Below are 14,800 nucleotides of genomic sequence, written 5' to 3'. Positions count from 1 at the left end.
AATTACTTGCAAAATATAGTTGCATGTCATCATCTCAACATATTCAATATGGAAATTAAAGATTTTTGGTAAGTTTTATTTTTCTTTTTTTTTCGTTTTTTGTTTATATGGTATATGCTATGTGGATATGTTGTTTTATATTTTTTTTGATTTTGCTTATAAAAATATGAATAAATACAATCTTTATTATTCGAAATTTTATTTGCATGTAAAGTTTATGATGAATAATGGGTGAATTTAAGTTAAAAAGTTTAATAGTAAGTGACAAAATAATTTCGTTTATATTTTTTTTTCTTCCGATAATAGTATATATGATAAATCTAAAATTTTAATTTTTCTTTAATTATAATAATTCATATTACTGGTTATTAATAAAAACATGAAAACACAAAAAAAAATCAAATTTTTTTGGTTCAAAATGTCTCGGTAGAAAATAATATAGAAATTCTTCATATTTCCATTTTTTCAAAGTTTTAATTGGGGAATTTCTCAAATGTTGATTTGTTATGGGCGAAATACTTGCAAAATATAGTTGCATGTCATCATCTCAACATATTCAAGATGGAAATTAAAGTTTTTTGGTAAGTTTTAATATTCTTTTTTTTTCGTTTTTGTTAATATGATATATGTTATGTGGATATGTAGTTTTATATTTTTTTTTGCTTTTGCTTATAAAAATATGAACGAATACAATAATGAATATTCGAAATTTGATTTGCATGTAAAAATTATCATGAATAATCGGTGAATATAAGTAAAAAAGTGTAATATTAAGTGACAAAATTATTTCATTTATAATTTTTGTCTTCCGATGATAGTATACATGATAAATCTATAATTTAATTTTTTTTTTTAATTATAATAATTCATATTACTCCTTATTAATAAAAATATGATTGAGTAGTTAGATTGCATGTTAATGTTTATTGAAAATTAAGGTAAGAAACAATTATTTTTGTTAATTTAAACATGTTTTTTTTCGTTTATGTGTACCAAATAATTTTTTCATTATGATAACATAATTTTTTCGTTATAATTATTAATATTATTGGTTATTATTACAAATGTGATTGAGTATTTAGATTGCATGTTAATATTTCTTTAAAATTAAAATGTTATCTTCAACATAATGAAAATAATAAATAAAGTCCTAATATTATTTAAACTTATAACCGTAGAATGTTGTATTTAGTGATATCATATCAAATGTTGTCTCTTTTAGTTTTCAAAAAACTAATACACAAACAAATATGACATCTATTATTACTATAACATATTTTATGTCATATATAATTACATATAGAGTAGTACAAAAAAATAACTACATTCATGAACTTTTAACTATTTTAACATTATAATGGTAATATTATGGAATAGAAATACCATTAGATATGTCGCATAAAGGAGTTATTTGAGTAATACAACTTATGTGACTTCTTTGAGAATGCAAATCTAGTTGTTGTTCTTGACTAACATTATCTGCAAAACATCAAAAAAATGTTATATTTCACATAACCAAAAATATTAAATCATATATTAGAAGGAAATATGTATAGACAAATACAATGAACAATACATACCATGTAACATGTTATGATTCTTGTTACGCTTTTTATGTAATATAGATTTCCTGTTTTCCCTTGCTAATTTGTACTTCTCCCTTTGCGTATTGCCAATTCCATATATAATTGGTGAATATGGATTGGCATTTGATTGCACTTGTGTTTCAAAACTTGTCACAACTATGTATTTTAAAATTATCAAATATGTCACAACTATAAACATTAGAAAAATGATGAAATTTAAGTTATAAATAATGATAAATATCTTACCATTTGAAATATCGCTTAAATGAGAGCGTTGACTTGTAAAATCCTCTGTTACTCTTGGCGACAAAGTATGGGATTGGATTTCGAGTAAGTCTGCTAATCAAAAATAGAATTTAGTAGAAGCAATACTTTTATAATTAATAAAGGAACATATTGCCATGGAATAAAATACATATACATTAGACAGTGTTTGATATTCCTGAAAGTTTAAAACTTCATCAATTGTAATTAATAGTCTTAAATATAATATTGTATTGAAATAATAATATTTTATTTGTTTTGTTGTTTTCATGTGGATATGCATTCGAATAACATTCGTATAATCAGCCAACTTACAACACATCGCACAAATATATGAAGAATTTAGGTGAGAATCATAATACTTATATATTATACTATTTATATATTATTTTTCTTTGCTTTAAAAAATGATTACTAAACCGTTTATAATTAGTTTTTATAAGAAATATTTGATATTCCATTAATATCGTGAAATGTTAAATGTAATAATTAGTTATTGTAATTTGTTTATAGTTTAATTATAATCTAATAATTAGTTATATTGTATTTATTGGGAAGAAGATGGAATATCATATATTCATATATAAAACCTAACTATAAACGGTTTGATGAATACATACCTGTATGATATGCATGTCGTTTCGAACCCCTTCCCTTCTTAACATGACGATATTGATTTGATGCACTTGGATCATCATTTTCATTATCCATTTCGAATTGGTGAATGAATTGAAACGTTAAAAATAAATAATCATAGTATATCTTAATGTATTATTTGAATGAAAATTATAAACTATGAAAATTGATATACATACAAAATATATATTATGTAATAGGAATACATATCTACGTATAGTTGGCAAATATTTCAATCCTGATTTTAGCCTTAATTTTAGTTATCAAATATTACCTAGCTGAGATTAGGTTAAATCATCATGTAATATATATGGAAGGTTTATGCAACCTTTTAATTTTTTTTTGTCAACCTTAGAATCATAACGGATATTATAAGATAACATTACCTTAAATTAGACATACTTCCTGTTAATACACACCATTTAAAATTTTAACCTTTATTAAATATACAATACTACTAACGTATTTATATATTAACGTTGAAATAATTGAATTTAGTCCTCAATATATTATATTAGTCGACTTTAATAATTATTTTATGATTAGTCTAAGTTATATTGAAATAAGGCGTGAGAGTAAACTATGAAAAAACGTTTATAATAACAAACATATTTCCGGTATAATAAATTTTCAATATATAATTAATAATATAGTTTATAAACAATCAAATTTACAATACCTTAATTTGCAACAGAACAAATCAAATGGCTGTTGAGAAGCAACGCGTCCAAGGATGTTGATTGTTATTTCATTAGGCAAACGGTTGAAAAAATTAAGTTTTAAACTCGACATTTTTCTTTTGAACGAATTGGATCCTTTAACAGAGGATTTTATCTACATATATATATATATATATATATATATATATATATATATATATATATATATATATAGATTAATACTTAACTCAAACAACTTTCCATTGTCATGAATTCAATAAAATTCAAAAAAACTTCCATATATAAAGAAATACGGATTATATATTAAGGTAAGCATATACATGTCAATATAGTTAAAGAATCTCGATCAATACTATATCAAATAATTTGAAGGAAACGTTTCCAAATGCTCTATATTTATTAAAATATTATTACAATTTATATTGGAAATAATAAAATTTCAAATATTCATAATACATCTATTTCGACTTTTATTTTTCGAACAACATAAATTATGACTATTTGAATAGTAGTGCTCTGACAATTAATATTTGTATAGAGACCTACAAAAAAGAAATATAAATGTAGTCAATAATAATAGTCAATAAATTTAATAATAATAATAATAATTATAATTAAAAAGAATATATAATTATAACATAAGTAAAAATTTTACTTGAACAAATAAGCACATTCCTCTGACCATCGCACGTAGGTAATATCTCTAACAACATGCACCTTCAACCCCATGTTCATGTAAGCAATATTTGATTGAATAATAAATACGTACTTCATTGTTATACGGGATAGTAAATTTGAACGAAGAAATATCATATCATAACCTTGTATATATTATAATATTACGTTAATTACATAATTAAAATAAAACGAACATGTAAAATGAACAATTAACGAATAAAGGTAGACATACCTCTATTAAATACCGGATTATGATAGATAAACTTGTCTTAAATACGAACTCGATTTGATTATCGCTTAGTTCAATGCACATAGTTCCAGTTGCATCATAAATTGTGACAATAAATGATAAGTTACATTTATTCAACAACTTGAAACTTCCCATATTGATATCAACTATATTCCCGATAACCCTAATTGGTTTGTCCTACATATTACATTAAAATACAATTAAGAGACATGATAAACTATAAAATGATAGAAATAAATAAGTAAGCACTAAAGGAAAAACTTACATGGATAATATTTATGAAATTAAATATTGATGAACGGATTGCATTTGCTATAAGTAGAATACGTGTAATAGGTAAAGGGCAATGACGTATGAACTTATATTTTTCTTGCGCATAACGGTTGTTTTTAAACCTGTACGTTGGAATTAATTAATTTTCAAATTTCCGAAACACAATTAGCTTTATTTGAAATAAGTTTTTTGCAATTATTATGAATTAATAAGTAAGATGTTACCATTTTATCAACTTAGATGCTTTTTTTGTACGGGGTCGAACATAAATATTCGAAATATCTGTACTGTGCAAGTAAACACCTTAACAACAGAAGAGCAACATTAGGATCTACATGATAAAAATAAAAAATTAATATAAATATAATACCTCCATCATTTCGTACGGCTAAGGCACATCCTATAATACAAATAGGTTCATCTATACTTTCATGTTCTTCAATTAATTGAGTAGTAAGTTTGATCTTCATAGCTATATAACTGAACAATATGTACAAAGAGGAATTATATAGAATACATTTCAAACTAATATATAACATATATAAGACTTAATGCAAATATAATACAATACCTTTCATCCATAACTATTAACTCTCGTACGCGAAATGAAACGATAATTCCAAATATATCTAAAACGAAATGAAAAGACAATTTAATAACAAAAATTTTATAATACTTTATAAAAAGAATAAAAAAGTTTATATATTACCTACTATATGATTAGCCTTTTAAACTGTGTTATCGTATATTGTATCCAAGCGTAATATGTTGATCTTTGAAGAATAATCATTCTTACTTGTAATGAAAAGACTCATAATTGTTTATATGAGGTTCGAACAAAACGTATTATTAAAGTTGAACAAAGTATAAAGATTAATGATTGATGTTTGTTTATATTGTATTATATTATATATATATATATAACAATGAAGTATTTCGTGGAATGAATCTCTAAAACCAATCTTATTTGATTGATTTATTAGGATAACGACAATCAAATCGTATATGAAGTGTTTAGATTGATAATAACAAATTGCCATACAAAATAGTGCAATTTTTTCATGGATAAATACAAACAACAAATAATAAACGAACAAACACTTATAATATGAAGTGTTTATTTAATTATTCATAAAATCGTGATATACATATTTCATAAATAAATCCGTTTAATGTGTAAAAATTATATTTTCATATCATAAATGACTTAAATTGTCATTAAATAAATAACAATATTTGTAATAAATATTTAATCATATATAGTAAAAATTCGTAATTGTCAAGTAGTATAAGAACAATAAATTTAAACTTGGAAACATATTTTACATTGATGGTAAGAAAGATACAATAAGGTAGTCTAAGAACAAATCTAGTGCATCCTTTAACTCATAACAAAATACATAATCAAATAAAACATAACACACAACTAAAATAAAAACCAACTACAAATGATGAAAATGACTACATTAGAGATATCAAACTCTTAATTAATCATAGATTGTAAAACACCAACTTCAATCATCACCTCTCTCCAATTCATCACGATAATATTCAACAATACTCCTTGCTTCTTGAGAAGCAAGTTCAATTTGGTTGCGAAAATATGTAATTTGCCTCATATAACTCATTGTTTCCATCCCTTCATACTCTTTTAATTTACGTAATTTATAAACTGCATTAGAAAGTTTTTGATCAATTGTCGACCAATACTCTAAGAATTGGAAAGTAGCCTCCATAACTTCTACTATATGCTTAGCTATTTTAGGATCCATTAGTATGATGTGGTTAAATTGGAAAAGTTTGATAATAATAGGTGAAATGGTAATTTTTAGGAAATGTATAAGTAACAAAAATTTCAAACTTACCTTATTTATAGTGGGTTGGCCGAAATTCATGGCTTATGGCAATTTAATACATGTTGGTGGAAATAGATATGAATTGATAAGGATTGACCAAGTGTGGTCAAAATTGAAAATGACATTATTGCATGAACTACACATTATGTATATTTGCATTGAATAAGTTGGAAGGAAAAGTTATTACTAAGGAACAATTAAATATTTTTTTCGATGTTCATATATATATATAATTATTATTTTTTTTTTAAAAAAAGCCTCATAAAAAACGAATTTGTTGAGTGACATATTAAATGTTTGTTATAAGTTGGTATGACATTTATAAGCATTGACCAATTGGAGTCAAATTTTATAATGACAACTAATATAAATGTAGTAAAACATAAATAGAAACATAAACCTAACTTCTTATTCCATTGAAATTTAGATGAGCAATATTACGTAATTAAAGATAATACAACGTAAAAAACAAAATTCAACAACACTTTAATTTGATAAATAATCCAACAATATGCTTCTTGTAGTTGGTATTACACCACCATCTTTCATGTTGATTTCTTCAATTGGATATCGACATACGTAATGAGCTCGTGGAGGATTGCAATGAAGGAAATGTAGTATCATATATTCTAGATCAATATAAATCCTAGAATCTCTGATTGTAGAGAACACATACTCCGTCATATTCCAATCATCTGAATACAACCCTTCAGGATTCGTAACATTCTTGTCAACTTTATAAGATTTAATATCACCGGAACGAAACATTGTTAGTAACATACCCTGATGATCAAAAAAATTAGAATGTTCCACTTTTGGATGCCAAGTCTTTATAACTTTTGGTGAAGAAGGTGAGTCTAAAGAAAAATAGTCATTCATCATACTATTACAAAATTAATGTACACGTTTTTTAAATAATATAATTTTTATAGTGTGTAAGGTGGAATAAGAATAATAAGCTTAGTTATAGAAAACCTTACATAATTAATACGATTAATTAATGTTTTCCATATTAAACGTATATGAGAGTACAAAATAATTTCGTTCATAACATAAATGGAGTAAATCCCCAAAATCACGTTATCTAATTAGGAATGTTTTGATATATGTTATGAAATTGAACTTGATTATATAATTTAAGTAATTCAAAGTTTAAATAATATTAATTGATATTTTTCGTATGAAACAAAGATTATACTTCAAAATACTTTCCATATTAAATTTAAAGTTAGTCAATCCCCAAAATCACGCTATCTATTTATGAATGATTTTTATATATGTTATGAAATTGAACATGATTAAATACTTAAATTAATTAAAGTTTGAATTAGAATAATTGATTTTTTCCATTGAAAACGAAAGTATGATTTAGTCAATCTAAAAAATATTCATTTATTCATATTAGGAATGATTTTGATAGATGTTATGAAATTGAACATGATTATATAATTTAAGTAATTCAAACTTTAAATAATATAGAATGATATTTTTCATATTAAACGAATAGGTTAAGTGGTAATTTTTAGGAGATGTTTAGGTAAAAAAATTAGCAAATTTACCTTATTTATAATAGGTTGGCCGAATTATTATGATTAAGGCAATTTATTACATATTGGTGGAAGTAGATATGAATTGATAAGGATTGACAAAGTGTGGTCAAAATTGAAAATGACATTGTTGCATGAAGTACACATTAGCTAGATTTGACTAAAACTTTTTTTTTTTTTGCATTGAATATGTTGGAAGTAACATTAGTTATTAAGGAAATATGTTATGTCCCTCAATAATTTTCGGATCTTCATATATATATATATATATATATATATATATTCTTTAAAAAAAACCTCATTTGTAATTATAAAAAACGAAATATTGAGGAACATATAATGAATGTTTGATATAAGTTGGTATGACATTTATAATCATTGACCAATTGGAGTCAAAGTTGAAAATGACAACTAATACATAAGTGCTAGAATAATAAAATTAGTAACTTCAAATAAAAATATGAGATTAGAAAGGATAGTAGCTATGTTATTCAATACATAATCTAATTTTTTTATCCCAACACCATTGATTACATTACTGATTTATTAGATCATCCAAATACTGAACTGTTCTCCTTGCTTCTGTTGTTGCAAGTTCAATCTTATTACGAAAGGAGATAATCATACCAACATAACCCATGGTTTCCAGATCTTCTTCTTCTAATTTCTCTAGTGCTTTTAGAGAATTTGCAATCTGCTCATCAATGGCAGACCATGCTTCAAATAATTCCATCATAGCATCATTAATATCATTGACATGTTCAGCAATTTTAGGATCCATCTAATAGAGTAATTCTGTTTTTTCAGAAAGTAGATGGCTACCAATATTAGACAATTTTTTGAACGTGTTTTTTTGTTTAGTGTGGTTGTGCAAAAAACCGGTTTAGTATTATGCATTTTATAGGCATGAAAACATCATTTAATGAATTGCATGCATTAGGTGGTAGTTCATATTTAATGTTTTGCATGCATTGGTTGGTAATTCATAATTTAATGTATTGCATGGACTAATAATATAATCCAACCATGAGAAATATCCTAAAAAACGTTTTTGTTATATGTTGTGAGATTGAACTCGATTAACTAATAAATCTTATATCAATTAACATTAATTTATATTTTTAATATTAAACGAATTTTATGGTTTTCACCATAAGTTAATAATCAATGCAAAATCCGAAAACAAAAAGAAAGCAACTATATATATATTTTTATGAAAAAACGTGATTAGTAAGTAACTACTTATATTATAACAATTTATAATATGCATATTATCAAGAAATAATATATAATCGAATAATATATATTATCATAAATACTCATTGCACCTAAATAGATTAGAACATTAAAAATAAAAACAAACATTATAAATAACTACGAATAATACAAAACATTCTAACATAACCGAACGTATATGAGAATACACAATAATTTCGTTCATAACTGGAGTCAATCCCCAAAACCACGTTATCTAATTAGGAATGATTTTGATATATGTTATGAAATTGAACTTGATTATATAATTTAAGTAATTCAAAGTTTAAAGAATATTAATTGATATTTTCCGTATGAAACAAACATTATACTTCAAAATACTTTCCATATTAAATTTAAAATTAGTTAATCCCCAAAATTACGTTATCTATTTAGGAATGATTTTTATATATGTTATGAAATTGAACATGATTAAATACTTAAATTAATTAAAGTTTGAATTAGAATAATTGATTTTTTCCATTGAAATCGAAAGTATGATTTAGTCAATCCAAAAAATATTCGTTTATTCATATTAGGAATAATTTTCATAGATGTTATGAAATTGAACATGATTATATAATTTAATTAATTCAAAATTTAAATAATATAGAATGATATTTTACATATTAAACGAATAGGTTAAGTGGTAATTTATAGGAGATGTTTAGCTAACAAAATTAGCAAATTTACCTTATTTATAATAGGTTGGCCGAATTATTATGATTAAGGCAATTTATTACATATTGGTGGAAGTATATATGAATTGATAAGGATTGACAAAGTGTGGTCAAAATTGAAAATGATATTGTTGCATGAAGTACACATTAGCTAGATTTGACTACAACTTTTTTTTTTTTTTTTGCATTGAATATGTTGGAAGCAACACTATTTATTAAGGAAATATGTTATGTCTCTCAATTATTTTCGGATCTACATATATATAAAAATATATATATTCTTTAAAAAAAAAACCTCATTTGTAATTATAAAAAACGAAATATTGAGGAACATATAATGAATGTTTGATATAAGTTGGTATGGCATTTATTATCATTGACCAATTGGAGTCAAAGTTGAAAATGACAAATAATACATAAAAGAACATTGAAAATAAAAAATCCGAAAACAATTTATATATATATTTTTATGAAAAAGCGTGATTAGTAAGTAACTACTTATATTATAACAATTTATGATATGCATATTATCGACGAAATAATATATAATAAATTAATATATATATTATCATAAATACTCATTGCACCTAAATAGATTAGAACATTGAAAATAAAAAACAAACATTCTAAACAACTACGAATAATACAAAACATTTTAACATAACCGAACATAAAATATATCATAAAAACTAATTGCACTTAATAACTTAGACATTGAAAATACGAAACTAATATTCTAAACAACTACGAATAATACAAACATAGGTTAATATTATTTGCTAGATAATTTAGTATTACCTACCAAATAGTTCTTCATTAATTTTTCACTTATTAATAAGAGAATCCAAATACTCAACGGTGCATTTTGCTTCTTTGGTAGCAAGTTCAATCTCATTACGAAATCCGATTATCATAACAATATAACCCATAGCATTCTCACTTGCTTTTTCTTCTTCTTCTTGAATTTTATTTAAATTTTGAAGACATGTAGTTAGTTTATCATCAACCATGGACCACTGGTCCAAGAATTCCAACATAACATTGGTAACTTCTTTCACATCTTTGAGACATTTTGGATCCATTATAAGATGATAATTTATATATCTTATACTTATAACTAATGAAATGTAAAATGAAATAAGGAGTTTTTTGAAGAATGAAAGAAATCGTTTTTTGGGAGGTGATGGGATGAACATAGAAATACCAAATAGATCTTTATATAGGCCAAGTAGAACCGGTTTTCTAGGTTTAATTTATTGCAAGTAAGGCAATGCAATTAACTATGATAGGTACCTTGATAGGTATTGACTTTAGACCAACAAATAACATAGTCAAAGGTGCACAAAGTATTAAATAATACACCATTACTTTATTATAATTCCATAATTCGACATTATTAAGACATTAAACATAATAAAAATCAAAACAATATAAAACAACACTAAAAATTACTATTGTTCAACTCTACATGAGTCGTTTCATTACAAATATAATCGAGTAAAACTTTATTACTGATACGACTACAATCCGTATTGTTTAAATCAATGTCTTCAAAATAGTCATCATCAACTTTGTAAGCCCTAGGAGGATGGCATTGTAGATCATAAATCATCATATTCCAAAAATCAAAATATGGACGATAACCATCTATTGTTGTATTGACATCTTCAACATAAGCCCAAACTTCGTTGCTTCTATTTATATGATAAGTGAACATACTCAACACATCGTGGAAATATAAACGCCCTCCACGAAATAGTGTTAAAACCATAGATTTCACATCAAGAAAATTAGAATAGTCAATTTTAGTGGGCCATTTTTCCTTTCGAATATGAGATTTTAAAATATTTTGTGGAGGACATTGTATTGGTTTTGAGGCAGAGGAGGAAGTTGGCATGATACTAATTGTTGAAAGCACAACAAATTATTGTATTCATGAATGAAAATTCGGTCCTATTTATACTTAAAGGGAGCTATGTATAATGTAACTAATCTCGGCATTTTTAAAAAAATTCAATAGTTGATAGGCCGAAATTAAGGTTGATTGACAATTAACTATAAATCATCCTTGATTGATATTTTGATTTCATTACCATATATAAAGTATATAGGAAAAAACGTATGTACATGACACTTCAATCTACTATAAGCATTAGAGAAAAAAATTCGAACTTCAAGATAGTTGGAGATTTTAGAATTCGAAAAAAATTCTAAAAATACACCATTGATCCCCCTTCCCTTATAGAATTTTTAGCATTAGAGAAAAAAATTCGAAAAAAAAAATTCGGACAATAAATATCATAATTGGAGATTTTAGAATCCAAACTTGCCTTTTTTTATTCCACAATTTAAGCAAATCATCATTAAGTACCTCAATCACCCATAATTTTCGGCCAAAAAACCGAAAAATTTAAGAATTCTAAAATCACCACATAGCCAATTATTTTTTTATATTGATAACTCAAAATAATATTGAGTGTCTTCCAACTATATCAAAAAAATATTATATAACAATAAAATACTAATAACATTAATCAGACAAAAAAAATATAGATAATATAAAAGTAGACAGTATTGGATATAAGATTTTATTCATAATTATTAAAAATGACAACATTGATTAATAAAAATTATATAAAGCAACAAATGTTTTTCAACCCTTCAAGATAGTGAAGAAAAATCTAACTTCTCTATCACACTTGCAATCATAACACTTCAATCTACTATAAGCATTAGCAACATTATAGTAATCATGTATAGCCCACATGTTGCCTTCATATGATCCTTATTGTTGTTTTAACAAACAAATGGTGGCTCCTTTGCAAAATTCTCGTTGTGTCTAATCCTTATCGTCCGTAACATTATTTTAAAGATATCTCTACATTCAATAATATTCGCCATATTTAGTCTCGAAAGTGTTTTTTTTAGCTTATCATGACCAAGTTTTATATAATTCGGGTAATTTGATGATAGCCAAATTAGGCCTAGCAAGTAACATGCCATAGTGTCTCCAACTTTGGTGGCCTCGATCAAAGTCCAAAATCCAGTATCGTATTGTTTTTCTTCAAAAATTTGGATCTGCATAAAAACATATAAGGAAATAAAAAGTTTATTTTAACAATATTAAAAACAAATAATTAATAAGCAAACGAATTTTATTTAAATTATGCATCAGTTTATATGCTTTTAACAAACGAATAGATAATAAATATGTAATTTATTTTAATTGTCATTCGTAAAATAGATAATAAAAACTTTAACAAACGAATTGATTTTTAAAATTAATTTATTTTAATTTTAATTCATAAACAAAATAATAAAAACGTTCCACAAACGATTTGATTTTTAAATTTAATTTATTTTAATTTTAATTCGTAAATAGTTAATAAAAACTTTTAACAAACAATGTTATTAATATGAAATTAAATATTGATTTTTATCTATTAATATTATAAACGTTATATCATAATGTAACATTAATATGAAATTAACTAAATAAAGATATATATACAATAAAGTGACTTACTAATCCAACACGAACCAGTGCAGCAGGATTTTTCACTTCAAGGCATTTCGAGAAAAATAACTTGGCATTACTATTCACCAACTCTCCACCATTAATTAAAAATTCAACGTAAACTTTCTTCATCACATGTTCATCCTTTGATAGTGTATTCAGAATCTTACAACTGATAAAACAATAGATAACCATTAAGTACGTTTTCACATTAACTAACACATTACAAAAATATGTTATTATTTAGAAATACCTTAATTTGCAACACATCAAACTGAATGGTACTTGTGAAGCAACACGTCCAAAAATATTAATTGTTATCTCAATAGGTAAACTTTCAAAAATATTGCGCCTACATTGAGACTTTTTTCTCATTGCAGATGAGTTCTTCTTGTTTTCGGATTTTCTCTTCATTGCTAAAGAATATATGAGATATTTGAATGTATTATTCGAAATAATACACCTATATATATATATATATATACATATATATATATATATATATATATATATATATATATATACATACATATATATATATATATATATATATACATATATATATATACATACATATATATATATATATATACATACATATATATATATATATATATATACATATATATATATATATATATATATACATATATATATACATATACATATATATACATATACATATATATACATATATATATATACATAAATATATATATATATACATATATACATATATATATACATATATAATATATATACATATATATATATATACAATATTATATATATACAATATTATATATATATATATATATAGTATATATATATATATATATATATATATATATATATATATATATATATATATATATGTAACACCACAAAAAATTGCCATACTAAACATATCAAGTTAATAGGAAAACATTCCTTATTTTTAAAACCGACATATATCTTTTATTATACTATACATATAATAAGGTAACTTTATAAATAATATTGATGATTCAATAAATACCAAAAAGAAACCGTATTTTTTAAACATTCCTTAATTAATAATATTGATGATCCAAAAAATCGACATATATCTTTTAAACATATTTTTTATGAAATTCGAATTAGTTATGGTTAAATAAAACACAATTTGTTTAGTGGCATAATTAAATAGGACATATAAAACTTCAGAGAAATATAAGTTGTATGATGGTGGAGAATATATATAAAGAGATAGATATGTAGTTGAGTACAAAATATATTGCCATTCAATGTGACTTTTGCATTAAATTTAGGAGGTCATTGTTTTGATTGAAAAGATGGTGGGGACTTTATATAGGTCATAGTATTTGAATAATGAATCATCAAAATCAATACATTAGACAAAGTACTTAATAATTTGATAATGACATGACAACAAAATAAATAAGTACATAAAGAAAGCGCATAAAGATATGTAAATCATCTTATTACAACAACGTACTAAAATAAAAAATTGAACCAAAAGAAATTAAATAATGTTATCGATTATTAAAATGGTAATGACAATTACAATCAAACTTTAATTACTACGTTTTAATCAATT

The sequence above is a fragment of the Beta vulgaris genome, chromosome 4, assembly GCF_026745355.1.
Source record: "Beta vulgaris subsp. vulgaris cultivar EL10 chromosome 4, EL10.2, whole genome shotgun sequence".
Lineage (NCBI taxonomy): Eukaryota > Viridiplantae > Streptophyta > Magnoliopsida > Caryophyllales > Amaranthaceae > Beta > Beta vulgaris.
This window is presented reverse-complemented; position numbering follows the sequence as displayed.